Source organism: Zootoca vivipara, chromosome 1 (genome assembly GCF_963506605.1).
Source record: "Zootoca vivipara chromosome 1, rZooViv1.1, whole genome shotgun sequence".
Lineage (NCBI taxonomy): Eukaryota > Metazoa > Chordata > Lepidosauria > Squamata > Lacertidae > Zootoca > Zootoca vivipara.
This window is the reverse complement of record NC_083276.1, coordinates 50,434,786-50,453,513: the sequence shown is the minus strand read 5'-3', so window position 1 is coordinate 50,453,513 and position 18,728 is coordinate 50,434,786. Positions and strand designations below refer to the sequence as shown.

Sequence of the window (18,728 nt, the reverse complement as noted above, 5' to 3'; positions counted from 1 at the left end):
TCCCTTCCTCTCCTCGGCTGCATCCAGGAGGTGGGCGAGCAAGCGGGCGAAAGGGACGCAGAGTGAGCCTGAGGGGGAAGTAGGCGAAGCGCAACAGCCGCTCTCTTGATGGAGCCGGGTTTCTCTTCCCTCTTCCCCCGTTTTCTCCTCATAGACACTCGGGAGGGTGCCTGGCTTTTGCTCTGCCCCTCACCCCGAGCCGCCCTTTGGCTTCTCAGTTCCGGCGGAGCTGCTCCCCGGGGGGCGGCCAGGAGGGAGGCGGCGGCGACGGCACGGGTTCCTGCTCTTCCCGCTCTGCCGCCGCCTCCTCTCAGCCCCTCGTGATGTAGGGCTCCAGAAGATGGAGTCGCCTCGCGGTTTGAGTAGGTGGGAGGGGATTTTTTGGGGGGGGAAGGTTTTCAAGCTTCCTCTGCCTGCAGTCCCGGTAGGGAGAGGCGGCGGCGAAGACGACAACAGCGCGGGTGGGGGGAAGAGCAGCTCTGAGGCGAAGATGCACGTCTGCTGGGGCTGCCGCTGCCTTCCTCCTCGGGAAATCCGCTGCCCTCCCTCAGCGCGAGGGGAAGGGACTCTGGCGCTGAGGAGGGAGGATGCAAAAGCAAAGCAGGGAGTTGGCGCTGCACCACATGTTCCTGCCCCTCTCCAAAGCATGGGGTGGGTTGCAGCGTGTGGCATCCTGCCTAGCGGGGTTTGGGTGTGCGCAGGGCGGGAGAGGGAAGCCCTCTTTCCATCTGCAGGTTTTTAATCCCAGCAGTGGCTTTCTCCTTCCTGCCGAAGGTTTAGTTGAGCCCCCCCCCCCCCGGAAGCCGTCGATCCCCACCTTTTGTTCAAATTTCCCTCGTTTACATCCCCTCCCACACACGCGCCACGATGCAGGAATGTGATCCGCATGGGGGCGGGAATGAGCTTACATTATTACAAAAAACAGTAATAATTGAATGCAGTGACAATAATTTATGATAATAAAGAGTGGACACATAGTCCTACAGACACAACCGGCCCTTTGAGGGTGACCAAACTGCTGATGCGGCCCCCGATGAATTTGAGTTTGACACCCCTGATCTAGTCAGTGCAACCCCCTGCAATGCAGGAATAGGCAGCTGTCCCATATGGGGATTGAACCTACAACCTTGATGTTATCAGCACCATGCGTATGGGGCTAGAAACATTTGGTTTGTTTTTATTTTAGGCAGCTTCTGGCAGCCTAAAAATGTGTGTGCGGTGGCATCAATCACACTTCTTTTCATGCTCCGCCTGGTTGTCTCAGTACTGTTTATTTTAATCCTGTGCATTTCTTGCCACATTTGCTATCACACACAACAAAGTTAAACACCAAAGCAATGAGTAAGGCTATTCACAAAAGGGCACACTTACCTGCCACTTGAAACGATAACAGCGGGACACTTATTAGCAACCACATTTGAGAGAGAGAGTGCACTGGCTTTCCAATTCAAAGTATAATCTTGCAATGGCAATAACGTTCCTTGTGAGCTCTGTCAAGACATTTCAGAAACGTTGCAGAACTCTTGCTATTTTAATGTAGTACAAAAGCTTAGAAGAAGAGCCTTCAGGTGACTACCAAGAAAGGTTTAGAGATACTGGATTTCTGCTAAAATGACAAAATAACATATGACCTACAAGCCTACCTGAGAGTTGCCACCCTTTCTACATGACAATTCAGAAAAATACAAATTACCCAAGATGTGTAAGCTGCTGGGTCAAAGGAAGAACTCCTTTCAGAGCCTGACCTTGCTGTCCTTGGAATTCTAAAATTCATAATAGCACGAATTCTTTTCAAACTGCATGCAAAACTAATTCCCACTAAGAAATCAAAGGTAATACCTTTCCCTGTCAAAATTATATCTAATGAGCCCAGGGCTCAGGTTTGATGGTTAAATTTCACATATCTGCTACAGGGCAAGATACTTGCAGCATATCCTATACAATACATTAGAAATAAGTTCTGTTGTCTTCAGTGGGCCTTTGGGTGTAAGGCCCATTCTGAAAAAGTGTGCATGCACATGAAAGCTCATACCAATGACAAACTTAGTTGGTCTCTAAGATGCTACTGGAAGGATTTTTTTTATATTTTGTTTCGACTACGGCAGACCAACACGGCTACCTACCTGTAATCAGGACAATGAGACTCACTTCTGAGTAGAAATAGGATTGCACTGTTACGCTGACAAGTCTCCCATTGACATTCACTCCCTTGGCAGCTGGCTCTTCAAGGGAGGAATCCAAAATATGGGCATCCTATCCCATTCTGCCAGTAGTGTAATTTTACAGTGTAGTTGTAAAACCAGTGTGAGCCATCACAGCAATGTTCGTTTTCTGTCTTTTAATGTGCTACAAGTTTGATTAGTTTCTCTCTGAAACATAATACCGTAAAATATGGGTATACCCTTGTTCTTACAGTGAGGTTGCTTAAACCTCTGTTGTCCATAAGAGCAGTATTTTCAGTCAACATTTCCACCTGCTGGAAAGCTGGGACTCCCCTGTACCAAAATTAACACAATTCCCTAGATAAACTGAGTAAAAGGGTTCATGTGAATCAGTCCTGAGTGGCAAATGTTTTATTTATTTTTCTGATGGCAGCTTCCTATTGTGATAAAATATTGTATTTTTTAATTGTCTTTTTATTATGAGCACTGTCCTGCTTTATGGTATGGCAGTATAGAAATAGTTGTATAAATACAACTGAGGTGCAGCTCTGGGTACCAAATAATTTGAGTTTAGGTAATCTTCTACACTGAAGTAACAGGTAGCCCCTTAAGGGGCTGGGAGAAGGTAAAAAGGGGAGGTATACATATCATCTGTACTTTGACCCTTGTTCAGCCTCTCTGTGCTGTTTCAGGTGCTCTTGAACAATGGACATGGACACTTCATCTGGAGCTCATTTATCCTGGTGACTGTGGGACCATGTCTACTCTTCACTATCCATAGATGGACAAGAACCCTTGCAGCAGTTCGTCCACTTTGTTGGTCTCCTTTGCACCCCAACCACCGTGGTGTGTATTGTCAAGGTTGGTTTTTCATTCTCATACAGGATAAAAAAAGGTTACAGTGGTACCTTGGAAGTCGAACGGCATCCGTTCCGGAAGTCTGTTCGATTTCCAAAACATTCAGAAACCAAGGTGTGGCTTCCAATTGGCTGAAGGAAGCCCCGTTGGACGTTCGGGTTCCAAAGAACGTTCGCAAACCAGAACACTCACTCCTGGGTTTGTGGCCTTCAGGAGCCAAAACATTCAACTTGCAAGGCATTCAGGAGCCAAGGTACGACTGTATTTGGTGTTAGGCTATAGAGATAGGATGAGGATGAGCTTTTTCACTGCTTGCTGGAGCTCTCAGTTCTAGGAACACATATTCTTTTTGCTTGAATAATACTAGGGGCCCCGCTGTGATTAGTGATCAGATTGAATATGCATAACATATGTGCCATTTTAGAAAGAAGGGCAACTACAGGCTGTTCCTTTCTTTTTTGCCCTCTGAGGCTGTGGTGATCAAAGAGTTAACTCTGACCCTTCCCTGTACTGGCCTGGCTATTGTGGAACCCTTGCACAAAAGCCTTTCAGCTGCAAATTCCATTCTTGACTGGATGCAGCTGTTGGCCTCTGGGTTGCCTCTCTTGGGATGTAAGATGTAGAAGCCCTGGTCAAGCATGGGGACCTGCAAGGATTTGGTGCTTGTCCCTTTTAGGTGTGGAAAGTGTGTGATGTGTGCAGCTGTCCACTGCATGCAATGTGAATAATTCATTTCTCCTTCTCTTTGCTGTTGTGTCTCCTTCTTAGGTGCCTCCATACCTCTCATTAGTGCAGGGCCTGGTATGTCAGCTGGAGGCAGGCTTGGTTTTTCCTGAGCCTTGATGGGATTTGTCAAGACCCTTTCCCCTTTCTTCCTGTTTATTGAACTTTGAAATAAAAGGGATGGCAAGAAGAAAGGAGCGTAAGAGCTGGATTGACCCTGGGAGAGAGAGATGTTGAAGACATTCTGATCCCCCTATTATTCCACAAGAGCTGAAGTGGGGGAAGTGGTCAAAATTGGTGGCAAAACCCTTTCCTTTAAGAAGGCAAGGCCTCTGCTCTGGAATTGGGCGACATGGGTGTTTTTTTAAGGTTTCCGCCTGGATTTTCTGTAATGCTTGTGCAAACTGCTGAGTGATGCTCTGATTCTGACCTTGTGGACTCAAAGTTGTCTTGATGCACAGACTACTGTAATTAATCCTGGCAAGAGCTAGAAATGTGGAGTACTAAGAGTAGGGTTGTTGTTTTTTACTGACAGGGGAAAGGGAACAAAGTGCAAAGCTCCTAATGGATTTTGAATTGCCACTATTTTCATTACTTAATTTGAATGGGTGTTGGTGCCCTTTCTTGCCTGTAACATAAAAGCCCTCCTGTCCTTTTCAGCCAGGCGCAGAGTCCTTATGTCTGCTACTACACAGAAGTCAGTAAGGAGATCTGTTCCCCTCACCCACCCTTCAGCACCACCTCTTAGCTCCATAAGGGAACTGAACAATTTCCCTTCTGTGCAGCACACATTCACCTCAGGAATCTCACTTGGTTAGCACAGCTGTGCAGGTGAGGGAGTTGCTATTACAGAATTCAACTTGGCTTATGCAAAAAGCAGAGCCTGGGGGGACTCTGCAGACCTCCCTCCAGTGCTGTCTGATCAGATCTTTCCCCAATCTAATTCAGCCGCACCTTTCATTCCAAACATACTGTATTCTGCATGGGAAATGGGGTCGAGGAAGGGAGAGTTAAAAGGGAGTTTTTAAATGGCCGTTGGTGGGCTTTATATTTTTATTCTTTGCTAGGGAACATTAGGAAACCATAACAGCATATTTAGAAGTAGGATGGCCTGTCCAAAATCTTTTCAGTGCCTCCACTAAAATAAGTGTGTCACACTGTACTTCTTGTGTTTCATAGTCATTTGATTCCACTGTCCACTGTATTTTTCTCTGCACGGGCTATCTGAGGATAACACTTCATGTGTTAGATAGACTTTACACCATGAAAGGTGGTTTTTTTGTGGGGGGGTCACCACAAATCTGTTAGTCACAAGACTTTGTAATGGTTTAATTTTACAGAGCTTTTAAAAGTGCTTAATGAGCATTTACACTTTTAGTGCCCTATTTGGACCTCCATACTCTCCTATTTTTGGAGAGCAGACTACTCATGTGCCCAGGGCAAAATAGGTGCAAAAAGAGTTTTAACTAGCCTTGAAAGAGTATTGAAGGCAAATATGAGCAAGCCCATTGTGGTGCTAATTTCCCAATTTTTGTGCATTTGGTGTAGATAAAAAGCAAGAAGAATGCTGACCTCTCGCTCTGCATAAGTGCATGTTCTCCCTTTCTAAAATAACTGCTAGAAAGAATGCACACAGATTGAGGAAGTATGTCTTAAATGAACCTGCAGAGGATGACTATTTACTAAGCAATTTATATATCACCCATCCCACACTGAGGGCATCTACCCTGTTTCTCCAAAAAATAAGACGTAGCCATAAAATAAGCCATAGCAGGATTTTTAAGCATTCAAGGAATATAAGCCATACCCTGAAAATAAGACATAGTGATAGGCGCAACAGCAATGCCGGCCGTGGCAGGAGAAGGAGGAAAAAATAAGACATCCCCTGAAAATAAGCCATAGTGTGTTTTTTTGAGGAAAAATAAATATAAGACAGTGTCTTATTTTCGGAGACACACGGGTAATAGCAATGACAATAATAGAAAGTTTACGGTATATACAACAGAAAAAAACTCTTACAAAATGCCGTTTCACCTAATAAAATGCAGCAGAGAATAAGAGCTTGCTGACAAAACAACAACCCAAGCTGTAATCTCATTTATTTGGACTTTTTTTTTATGATTTATCCTTTAGAGCACAAGGGCAATTCGCTTACCGTTCACAAGTCTCCATTTCAGTACGGAATCTCTCTCCGTGGAACCTTGCATTAGTTGACCACACAGAGGGACGTCCGTTCACTAGTTTGCAGTTCAGTCCTTTTATGCATTTAGAAGTGCTGTGTTCAATGGGACTTGCGCCTAGGAAACTCTGTGCAGGATTGCACCCTTGATCATGTGAGACCTATACAGTTACAGGCCAGATAAGGCCCATGCAGCCCTTGGGGCTATTGATCAGTCTGAGGGGGCACTGCAGCTCTTTCCTTTTTATAGGGAGTTTTCCGTTTCAAATCTCATTGAAGGAAGAAGAGATTCTCCTCCTCACCATGGGTTTGTTTCCTCATTTGTCTCACAGCCTAACCTCTGGGCTTGACAGCCCAGTCCAGAATAAATCAGCTCAGCAGGTTGTAAAATGCATAGGCCACTCAGTTGTAGTTTGTGATTCCATCAACACTTCATTTGGATTTATGATCTTCTTTGCTTTCTGCTGTTAATTCCCCACTCCTCCATTCTCTCTATTTCTTGTTCAGCAACATGCCCCTGTGGTTGTCTGTGGGGACTGTCCAGCGTCAGGGAGTGAGATCTTCGTGCTGCAAGCAGAGATAAATTGGAAGAGTTTCTTTCTGGCATACTGGCTCCTCCATGCATCCCACCGTACTACCAAAAGTTGCAATTCCACGCATGTGGATTATGGTATGTGTAACTGGGATATACTGGAGAATCTTGTATTTTCCTCCCAGCTCTAATTGGGGTTGCATATATATAGGTAGAAATATGAAGGTATAGAATGCAAAAAGATTGCAGTGTAAAGCAACAGGGTCTGACTGTGTACACACCATACATTCAAAGCACACTTGCCCACCACAAAGAATCCTGGGAACTGTAGCTTACTCCCTCACAGAGCTACAGTTTCCAGAACCCTTAAGCTACAGTTCCCAGGATTCTTTGGGATAGAGTTTTTTACATGTGCCTTAAATTTATGGTGTTTGGGTTGCCTTTGAATTATTATTCCTTTGTGGATTGGGGGTCATACTGCCCTAATCATATGCATCTGCTACCCCCAACTTGCACATACCACTCTAATACTGCCATTAAGCTTCTCCTTGCCAACAACCCCCTTGCAAAAAACAACAACACCCCATCAACTTTTGCAAAAACTCTAATGCAATGCTGAGAACAATGCAATAGAATGAGGAAGGCTATGAAAAATTGTAACATTTTTATCATGAGTATGGAGTGAGTCTGCCTTAATCCACTTGTGGACTACTTGTCACTGTGAGCTATTCTTATTATTATTTTAAATTCATATTCTGCTTTGACAAAAGTCCTCAAGGTGGCTTACAATTTAAAAATCTAATCAACCATACTTTATATACTTTATTTCATATATATATATGTATACAGTATATGTATATATGTCTCTGTGTGTGTGTATATATACCGTATATATATATATATATATATATATATATATATATATATATATATATATACACACACACACACACACACACACACAAGCAGACATACACTGTTATAATCTATTTGCTCTTCCTTTCTGACTAACCAGACACTGCAGAACTCAGTGGGTTCTTTTAAAAAAGGTTGTATATTCTCAGTCGCAATACTTGTCACTGTTTGTGCCGTGCACTAAGATAATTCTTCATCCGATACTTCGCTGTATCTTGCTTCTAGCAGGAAATGTGATTATTAGTGGCTCTTTTGTCAGAGCTACAGATCTCTTTTCGATAGAGGTGCAGTAGAAATACAACTCTGCTTCTCCAGACACGTATTTAAAATATTATGTTGTATAACTTCGTCTCAGCTACTACTGTACTAAGCATTTTCATTGTGAACCTCCTTTATCACTGATTCCAGGGATGTTTCTTATGGTAGGATTAACGTCTAATCCAGAGCTGGGGAGCCTTTTTCAGGCTGTGGGCTACCTGGGCAACCTTCGGAATATTGGGTGGAGCCAGAGCGAAAAGTGGGCAAAACAAATGTGCAGATTTTACCTTCATGCAGTAGGCTAGTGTCTACATACACCCTGTGTCCTTCATCTTGGCAAGCAAGAGGCATTAGCAGCATTCAATGACAATTCTAGCCAGGCAAAAACACCCAATAACTTCATGAGGGCCAGGTGTAGCCTGATACAGAGTCTTGGGGGGCCACATTTGGTTCCTAGTCTGAGGTTTCCCACCCTGGCCTAATCCCCTCAAGCACAATTTATTTTAATTTTATTTATTTCATAAAATTTATATACCAGTTGATTGGGGGTGGGGAGGGAAACCGCTGAGCCTATTTCTCAATAAACTATTAAGAAAGTGCCATGGGCTGAAAGCGGATCTCATAGTGCTACTATAAAGAGTGCATACCTCTGTTCAGGATCAGTAATTTTGAAGCTTAAAACTGTAAACCACACCTCCTTCAACCCAGTCTCTACCAAGCACTTCTGCTCTTTGTTCCAGTTTTCTGGCATGGAAGCCACGCTTGGTCTAGCAGGACCCAGGTTTTGCAAATCCTCTCCTCTGCTCACTTAGAGGCTTGCAGTGCCAACCCCTATATATAGTGTGCATATCTGTCACTGTCGGTGAAAGAGCCAATGGTCTTGGCAAGCCAAGTACTGGAGAGCTATGCAGATAGCTTTAACCACCTTTCCTCATGTCCAATCATAGAGATTTCCCTATTTTTAGTGTGGTTGCTTCTCCTTGGGCAGACAGGAGACTTGTGTGTTGCTACTGTTACTACAGTGCCAGAAATAACTCCACCTAAAAGAGGACACTGGGTGGGGTGGGCAGCTGGCATTGTGTATACATGCCAGTCCATATGCAAATATGTGAACGCCAACTGTGGCTGTTACCCATCTTTTGTCTCATGTATCATGATGTCTGTTATATTTTTTAACAATTTGGTATTCTGTGGGCAGGTTAAATTCCAAGGTGATTTCCAGTATTATATTTTCGGGAGCAATCACCAGTTCTGGTTGTTACAAGCCATTGTTTGTGCCCTTCAAACCACAGCACAAAATGTGTGCATAATTTCCACCCAGAGTGGCGTTTTGGAATGTCATTGGTGTGCTGCGTAATTGCAGGGCGTAAAGTTAGCCTCTGAGAGCCAGTGTGGTATAGTGGTTAAGAGTGGTAGACTCGTAATCTGGGGAACCGGGTTTGTGTCTCCGCTCCTCCGCATGCAGCTGCTGGGTGACCTTGGGCTAGTCACACTTCTTTGAAGTCTCTCAGAGTGTGTGTTGTGAGGGAGAAAAGGAAAAGAAAATGTTAGCCGCTTTGAGACTCCTTCGGGTAGTGATAAAGCAGGATATCAAATCCAAACTACTCCTCCTCCTCCTCCTCCTCCTCCTCCTCCTCCTCCTCCTCCTCCTCCTCCTCCTCCTCCTCCTCCTCCTCTTCTTCTTCTTCTTCTTCTTCTTCTTCTTCTTCTTCTTCTTCTTCTTCTTCTTCTTCTTCTTCTTCTTCTTCTTCTTCTTCTTCTTCTCCTCCTCCTCCTCCTCCTCCTCCTCCTCCTCCTCCTCCTCCTCCTCCTCCTCCTCCTCCTCCTCCTCCTCCTCCTGTATATTCTGAGCTATTTGAGGTCATGAGCATGCATATTCTAGGTGATCTCCCCCTCCCCCGCCCTGCCCCAGTGCAGAAAGAATGATCATGGTGTGAGTAAGCACAGAAGCTGAATGTAGGAGGAGTCATTTATTGAGGAGGTCTACATGACAGAAAGCGTTTTAGAGACAGGGGTGCAAGTTCCAAGTAGACTTGCAAAATCTCAGTACTGATTGTTCTTTTCATTCTTTAAGAGTACGGAAGTAGAAGGGAACTGCCCTTGTGGAACGTATCCCATTACAGCACTGCAAATTAATGGGAGGAACTGCAATCCTCTCCAGGCAGCACAAGGTAAAATGGCATGGGAACCCAGCCAACCATGATGTCCCAAGATGAATGTGGGAAGGGAAATGATAGACCTTCAGCAGAGTTGGGGGCAAGGCTAGGTATAGAAAAATGGGAGCATCCTGTTGAAAAGCTAAAGTCTGCATCCCCTTTCCTTAGACAACTTTTATTCAGACCCAGTGTGGTTCACATGTGATTATTTAAAATAAGTGGTTTCTAGATGTCATGACTGTAGTCTAAGCATTCCATGTGCCCTGCAAATACAGTGGTACCTCGGTTTAACTACACAATTGGTTCCGGAAGTCTGTACTTAACGTGAAGCGTACTTAACCTGAAGCGAACTTTCCCATTGAAAGTAATGGAAAGTGGATTAATCCGTTCCAGACGGGTCTGCGGAGTACTTAAACTGATAGTACTCAAACCAAAGCGTACTTAAACCGAGGTATGACTGTACCGGTATGTCCGAGAAGCTAAGGTTCTTGGTGCTCAAAGCAGAAATTATGCCTGTCTCTTTAAGTGAGGCTCTAAAAGAGAAAGCAGCTGCTGTGCATCCCTCCCCCTGTTTTTTTCCACTAGTTACTCACTTGGCCAACCTTCTTCCCTTGCCTTGGAGGGATGAAGGTGAAGGGGACTGGTAGGCTGCCTGCCTCCACCTACTGCTTCTAGTTGAGAACCTGGCACCTGTAGATGTCAGTAGCAATCGTTCCGGCTATTTTAAGCTGAGAAAAAAAGATAGGAGTCAAAATTAGCCAAAATGTGTTGCTTTTAACTACTTACATAGATGATGCTTTTACAGAGTATTGTTGAAACAGAAAGAACAGAACCTCCTGCAACTTAAGGTTGTGTTACAAAGACAGAGTGAAAAAGACAAAGCACAAAGTAATAAGTCAAAGGAAAATGAGCAATTGGAACTTAAGAGTAGCCTGGGACTTACTCCCAGGACTGCTGTTTATGGGGAATAAGGCTATCAATAGTTACCAGGCAGAATGACTATATATCAGCTCCAATGTCAGAGGCAGTATGTCTCTGATTACCAGTTGTTGGGGGACATGAGCGAGAGAGGAGTATTACTCTCATGTCTTGCTTGCAAGCTTCCCACAGGCATTGGTTGACCTCTATGACAACAGAATGCAGGACTAGATGGGCCTTTGTTCTGATCCAGCAGGGCCCATCTTGTATTCTTAGCCTTAGCGCAATAGACTTGAACTGTAAAAGCAAATTCTGCTCCCCCCCCCATTGATGGAATACTTCAATTTTTGGTCCTTGCAGTGGTGTGAATTTAGGCATGAGATATGTGCCCTGATCCTGTTAGTTTATAGGGAAGGTTTTCTGGATGGTGTTGTGCTGCTGCATGATTTCAAAGTCTCAGTTCTCCAATGAGCATTCACTTTGTATAGTATTGAACAGGGAAGGGCAAAAGGCAGCTTCCCAAGACATGTCTTGTTCTGTAATTTGGTGTGGGTGAACAAAACACTTTTAGAATATTGGGGGGGAGGGAATGCTCAAAAACTGATCTGTGTGGGAGGGGTGTGTTTGTGTACACACACACACACACACACACACAACAGCTGAGTAGCATAATAGCAATAACAAATAGAGATTTGAGGTGGGTTTTTTAAAGGCTACCTGCATTTTGTGGCTGCATGCTATAAAGAGCCCATGAAGTAAAGTGAGAGGCTGTTGTCTGTAGGGCAGCAAAAGCAGTCACATGCTGTGAACAGTTTCATCTACATCCTTCTAATAGTAAGTTGGTAACAAAGAATGCCATTATTGGGAAGCTCCTCATCCTATTGCTGCCAATGTTTGCCCAGTGCAAGCAAGAAGCTGCTGAGGAAGGATAGATTCCAGCCAGGAAGAACAAAAGGAGCCAATTAATATGGTGAGGTTTGAGAAGGATTTTGTCTTGGGACAAAAGGATTCATTAGAACCGAAGGTGCAGGAGTTGGGGGACCTCTGGTCCCTTGATTTCCCTCTTCCTTGTGTGATTTATGGCAGCCTACTATTTTGTCTGGGATAAGAGAGGATCATAGGGGAAGTAAAAAATCTAACCCGTCACAGAAAGGTCTTGTCTTACATTTCCTAAGGGTTGTTTCTGCCTTTGAGTTAACTTAGCACAGGCCCTGACATATAGACAGCAACATTCCAAAACCTGGTGGTAATGGATAGGAGCAAAAGTACTTGTTAATGTGGGAAAAGCTCTGTGTGTGCAAGCATATGTGGTGCTTTGCTTCACTTTGCAAGTTACATGGGAGAGCACATTTCTGTGTCCTCAAAAAGTTGGCCAAGGAGTTTCCGCCTGTCAGTCATATTCATGATTCTGCAGCTACTGCACTAAATTATGTGTGTGTGCGCGCACACACACACACACACACTTACGGGTGTCTTTGGATCTCTAATGTGTGGCTCCAGCAGAGCTGCACACTTAATGACCTTTCCCTAAAAGCATTCTCCACCCTCTCGCTCTTGCTGCGTTTCTTGGAGAGGGGAAACTCAGAAATGTCCTGTCCTGTAGAAGTCATGCATTCCACAAAAGAAACTTTGTCCATCTGCTCCCCCCTCTACCCATGACATACAAAAACTGTTTGACTAGAAGATACATTTCACCGCTTGTAAAATCTTCCCGTTTGCTCTCCTCTGATTGTTCACAACCCTAGTCTAGGGCCAGACCTGTAGCCTTCTTCTATGAATGTTTGTTGGGAATGTGACAACTGGAAAGGAGTTATTAGTTTCTTTGTGCAATGAACATCCCACCTCCCTTTAGAGCAGTTAAAGGTGGGTCTGCAAACTAGCTGGAAAAACTCCCCGAGGGCTTCGTCGTCGTTGCAGTTTTGTAATGCAAATAAATGGTAGCCTGGGGGCAGACATCTCTGCGTCTTACTCGTATGAAGGCCCAGACGGGTCTGCACTTGCTTGTACTGGGGCGTGAAGGGAGGCCGTGAAGCTGGTTTTCCTCTCCGCCCCAGGTATGGTTTTTCTCGGGCGCTGCTCGTTTCTTCGCGGATGCTGGAGGAAAATCGCTCTCTCTTCCTCCCCGTGCGGGCCGGGGGGCCATCAGCAAGGGAGCAGCTGCAGGTACAGGCAGCCTCCGCATAGCTGGCATTCCTGCAGGCTCGTCGCCCGGGCTCCTTCCAGGTCCTCGGCACCCGCGCGCGTTGCCTCAGACTCTCCCGGCCGGAGCCTCCTAGATAAGAAGAACGCGCTTCCATCTTTAGTCGCTCCTGTTTCTTCGAGACCTTTTCGGGTGGATGGGGCTTTGATGAATCCCCCGGACGCTTTTATTTTCAAGCAGGACAGGAAAAAGTGACCGGAGCTGCCTGATTATTTTTGGAGAAGCCTCTCCAACCTCGCCCGCCCCGCCTGCGAGCAAACAGGCACACTCGATGCATCTCTCTCTTTGCACGGCCATAGATCTTGGTGTATCATAAGAACATAAGAGTCCAGCCAGTGGCCCAGCTTAGTCCAGCATCTGGTTCTCATTAGATGCTTGTGGGAAACAAGAGTTCCGTCTTTCTTTATTAAAAAATAAAAAGCTCACTCCTAGCCATCTTTCCTCAAAAGTAACGCTTGAGTAAATACTGGGAAGTAAACCCCACTGAATGCAGCGGGACTTACCTATGTGTAAACATGCACGAGTATGTGTTATAAAAACAGTAAGAGGAAACTAGATGGGCATGAGCAGGTGCCATTCAAACAGTGCAGCGAGCATGTCATTCTAGGGCAAGGACCTAACGAACTAACCCGAGAGTTGGGTTTTCAGGTCAGGCTCGGCTGAATGTCGGATTCATGCCCCGGGGGCTTCCCACCCCTCCCCCCAGAAAGCAGCACGATTCCCACATCCGGCCGGGTTCGACCCTGCTCCTGCCAGGCGTCCTGAGTTGGGGTCAGCCCCGGCGGCGCCTGCGGAGTTAATTGCCGCCACTTTCTCTCGCCCCCTCCGCCTCCTCCTCTCAGCCGAGGCTCTTTTATCGGAGCTCCCGGGACGCCGCGTCGCTTCTCACGTGGGCAGCGGTGACCCTCTGTGTTTACTTTATTTTTGGCACTTCTAGCAGTGGCGACGCTTTTCTTGAGCCCTCCGGTGGCGATGCGAGTTTTTTCTTGCCTCAATTTACCGGAGGGGAGGAAGGGGCAGCTCGGCTGAGTCAAGGTAACGGGGAGGGGGGAGCGAGGGGAGGCGGAGCAGGCGGGTACCCCTTCGCCCTGGGCGACTTTGCGATGGCTGAGCAGAAAGTTAACGTAACCTTTTTCTCTTTTTCTTTTGTGGGCTTTCCTTTTGTTCTTCGCCTTCCGGGGAGGGGAGGCCTCTGCTCCGGGAATTAACAAAAGAGGGGAGAGGAAAGTGACTGATCCCAAAGGGAGGCGTGTGCAAGCAAGGAAAAGAGGGCAGAGGAAGCGTAGAAAAGGGCGCTGCTGTCTGTGGGCTGCCTGCGCGCAAAGCTCAGGGCCGGGGGGAGTCGGCCCGAAGACAAAAGCCAGGTAAGGACACCTGGGCTTGCTGTGAGCGCCTGCAGCAGGTGGGAAGGAAATTGGAGGAGGGGAGAGGATCGTCGGGCCAGATGCAGAGGCTCGGAGTTCCCTGTGAAGCAACGCCGGTGGCGCCTCTCACCAACTTCCCCGTCGGCGAGAGATCGCGCTGCGTCCTTGCTTGTTACCTCGCGCGTAATCAGGGTTGCGGAAGGCAATCACGGGGGCGCAGAGCGCACGGCACCGCCGTAGTGGTGTTTGGGGTGGGGTCTCTCTCTCTCTCTCTCCCCCCCCCCCCAGCATTCAATGAAAGTGCGCTCGCTATTGAGCTGGTTTCCAGGACCCTTGAAACTTCCTTAATCTCTCTAGTATGAAACCGCCCCAGCTGCATTCGTTTCCCCGACTTGTTGTTCCTCTTTCCTAGCAGCTATGTTTACTGGCCCGTGAAGGGCACGTCGCTCCCGCGCGGTTCTGGCGACCCGCTCACTCACAAGCCACTACGGAAGGTGGGCCGCGCAGGTTAGGTCTTCGCTCTTTTCCTAAACCCATTTTGTGAATGAGTGAGTTTGTGTGGCGGGTTTCTCGAACAGGACTGAACAAAAAAGGGACCCACCAGTAGAGCTGTACACCTCCAGGAAACCTCTTAATGTTTGGTTACCTCAAAGAGACCGACTTCTAACTCCTCCTCTCGCTCCCTTTCTCATTCAAGCTGATCGGAAGAACTTTGTAACTTCGTTGCTGCTTGACGTTGCTTGCCTCTTCCCAACCTCAACCCCCCTCCCCCTTGTGTCACATCTTTTAGATTAGAACGGGAAGGGGTTGCCTACCTTGTTATTGGTAACATCTAAGACGCTGTTTCCACTCAATAGCTAGGTAACGTGCTTTTAATAAATAAAACTTGATATTGGGACGTGTGTGCATAGCAGTGAAGGGTGGTTCATGGAAGACTGGGCATTGGTGCCTCTGTTCAGGGTGCCCACATTAATCGGCACTGCTTCTGTGCAGCATCAACCTGAGCTGGTGGTTCAAATGATTGAATGGTTACATGCAAAGTGTGTGATCTGCTACTGATCTACTATAGCCTTTCCTAAGAATTAGGAACATCCTCCAGTCGTCTTCATAATTAGCCAGTTTTCTATGATCCTGTAGCTGTTTGGTGTAAGGCAGTGTCTCCTAGAACAGGGGTCGGTCCTCGAACTTTCCAACTCTAAAGCCCACGTGAGACCGCTGAAAATTACGGAGGCCCACCAGCTACAAAATGGTGGTGCGGGGGCAGAACCAGTCACGAAATGGTGCCAGGTGGAGCAGAGTTTGCCATAATCCGCTGGCAATTACTGGCATCATTTTCTACTGAGGTCTAAGCCATATTTGGAAGGAAGCTTTTTCCTTGTGGCAGAGATGTCCCATCACTTCGCTTTTCTCAAGCTAAGTAGAAACATTTGTTCTGGAAGTATTGTGATGCCCTCCCCATTTGCTGATGAAAGCTTTTTCTTTTGTTTTCCTTTCCTCTACATGCCTCTCAAATGAAGATAGGGGTGTGCGTCTGTGTCTGTGTCTTCTGTAATTTCTTCTCTTATTTTCCTTGTACCTTATTTCCTTCCCGCAAACTATCACTTTCTTTCATCCCTCTTCCTCTAGGCCGCGATCTGCACAGCCCGTGAGTCTTCTCCTGACACTTAGAGATATTTCTATTGCATCTAGCTGGCACAGTGGTTTTATTGGAAAGATCAAGAAAGCAGGGTTTCAGCAGTTGGTGTGCCCTCCAGCAATGATGATGTCAGCAGGAGAAGGGATTATGAAACTGGGTGTCATGCTGGCACTTGCTGCTTCCTAGAGCTTCTACCCCAGCTCAGTGCACCTGACCTATATCCAGGCAGCCTCACTTAAAAGGCTCCTCAAAGTTGCTTGTCTTGTTTCTAGGATATGTGAGGATTTGGGGGCCTCTGCATCTGGGCACTGCAGGGGTCCACCATAGGAAAGGGTTGCAGTTGTGGCGCAGTGAATCAATCCCCTGCTGTGTGATGGGCTTCATTATTTGTTTGAACAGCAGCGCTGCATGTCTCTTTCATTGAGCAATCCTTACAAATGGTATGGAGAGCAGTTCCTTTGCCTACAGACCTTACACACCTTCTCTCCCCTCCTCCAACTCTAAAGACTCATCAAAAGTTCTGTGCATCAATAGGCACAAGGGCTCTGAATGGATGACTGGCTAGTAATCCAGGCTTTTTTTTTTTTTAGTCCTATGACTAAAGAAAAGTTCCAGCACACAACCTCCAGCTGTCGTTATGCAAATCTCAGGCATGGAGTCATTATTCTGTCACTTGCCCAGAAGCTATATAAGTACGTTTCAGTTTGAATACTTTCAGTTTAAGTCTGGATTAATCCACTTTCCATTACTTTCAATGGGAAAGTTCGCTTCAGGTTAAGTACGCTTCAGGTTAAGTACAGACGTTTGGAACCAATTGTGTACTTAAACCGAGGTACCACTGTAGATTAATATTAGCACACAAGTGGCTTTATGGCCTTTTTGCAACTCCTTTTCCTAAATGTTTACATGAGCATTTGCCTTCCTTTTGCGGACAAGTGTTATAAATAAAAAGAACATGAATCTGCACTGTGTTCAGCAAAGTGAGTGGATGCATGTACCAGTAATGTTCATCTGATGTGCACACTAATAGGTTTCTTAAGTAAGGCAGCCCTTTTGCGGAGATTCCACTGTATGGGGGTGGAAAGACAATATGTGAATGCTTTTCGCTGTTCTTATCTAGGATTTTAGGTTGTGGGGCAGCGATCAAGCTATGGGGCATTGCCTTTCTCCTGGAACAAAGTTATGGGATTAGAACCTGACAGAGGGGCCTCGCCAACATGTCCATACACATCCTGGAAATCTGGCATTTTGGATACCTAAACACTAACAATATGCATCTCCCGGCAGTGAGAGATTAAGCTTTGTAGCATGAAGGAGAGGTGTGGGAGGCCCTTCTCATTTGCCTTGGAATCCACAGCTTACTGGGCAAACTAATGAGGCTGCAAAAGTTCAACCTGATCCCTTCGAGTTCGCAGCCTGAATAAAATTGGGAGTTATTCACACACATTGCATTCCTTCAGCTTGTCGCATAACTCCCCTTGCTTTAGCATAGTTATCACTGATAGTATGTGGATGTGTTTACACAGTCAAATACCACTGGAAAGCTCACTTGCAGGCAGAATCTCAACTGTTATTTTATTAAAGGCAACCCCCCTTTTTTTCCCAAGAGAGACACCCTTCCCCACCAAGAGTCACCCAATTTATAATTAAGTGCTCTTACCTTTCTAAAAACCTCTTTTAGAACTTTGGAACTGAAGTCAGCCCCATCCCAAGAGTTGGGGGCAGGTCACAGTTTTGTACAGTGCAGCTTAGAAGCAGGGTTCCTGTCTCCAAAGTCCTTGCCATGGAAGTCACATAGTCCCTAGGATATGGCCCCCAGGCACCGCATGAGACCACCACTTGGCTGAAGCTAAACAGGTCTGGCTCTGGGCAGTGCCTGGACGGAAGAAAGGTGGGATATAAATGTAATAAAATAAAATAAAAAAGAGCAACAAAGCAGGGAGAATGCAGGGCAAGATGGGAGTGATTGGGTTTTAAACTCAACCTTAGAATGGTGGTTTGTATTGTAAACTTCCTATATTCAGGGCTTTCACATCACTACAGATGTACGTTACAGCAAAAGATGATCTGTGATGGGAAATCCTGTCTCTTTCTTGATCATCTTGCTGAGGAGCCCTTTTCAAGGAAGCCCAGGCTTTTCCAGATCACAGTATGAATGCAGCTGCCTTTGATATGGCCACCTTGTTCCGAGAGGCTGCTGCTAATGAGGGCTATGCAGCATGGGTGGTGTGGCTTATAACTCTACCCTGTGGGGGAACTGAAGTGTTAGGAAATCATAACCTGGTCCACAAACCCAGTTGCACGTCTTGTATAATAGAAAATAAACCTTACAGTTCTGTTCAAATAGAGCCCTTCAAAGAATATGCACCACAATAGGCTGTGGGAATCATTGTTTGTGAATATGGTAGTCTCCAATCATGCACCCTCTTTTCTGCTCTCCGCATATCACCCCAAGGCTTATGTCCTTTACAACAAAATCTGGGCTCCCCCACCCACCCTTTGAAGCAATGCTGGGTAACAGATCTGTGATGCTTGGAGTTGGTTCTGTAAAAGTTTTAAGGAGGTAAACACACAGCAATGCCTTCTCCCCTTAATGCACTGATTATAGCAGGTGCTTTCCCTGTTCCTTTGCAAAATAAATGAACAAATACTTGCATATATGCAAGTAAGAAATGAAACCCATGAGAGACTGTCTGGTCTGGGGTAGGGTTTTTTGTTTGTTTGTTTTAGACACACGATGTTAATGGGAAGGTACAGCTGTTGATGCCTTTGCACTCCGGTGAGCAGGGAAATGAGGAAGATCAGGGAACAGTCATGAATGCGTTTT

General features: G+C 46.0%; 1 protein-coding gene across 10 annotated transcripts in view; it reads left to right on the top strand.

The window, feature by feature from the left end:
- Positions 1 to 18,728, top strand: part of LARGE2 (LARGE xylosyl- and glucuronyltransferase 2) — a 56,440-nt gene that overhangs the window by 14,521 nt on the left and 23,191 nt on the right. For 3 of the 10 annotated variants that reach the window (XM_035115526.2, XM_060274579.1, XM_060274598.1), the window contains exon 2: positions 2,855 to 3,023. The exons of 1 other annotated variant lie outside the window; for it this stretch is intronic. The gene's annotated coding sequence lies outside the window, so the exon portion shown is untranslated. Of the gene's footprint in view, positions 1 to 2,854; positions 3,024 to 6,429; positions 6,593 to 11,323; positions 13,937 to 13,959; positions 14,266 to 18,728 lie in introns of those variants that run through there. 6 more of the 10 variants (XM_060274585.1, XM_035115570.2, XM_035115589.2 and 3 more) reach the window with 6 other exon arrangements.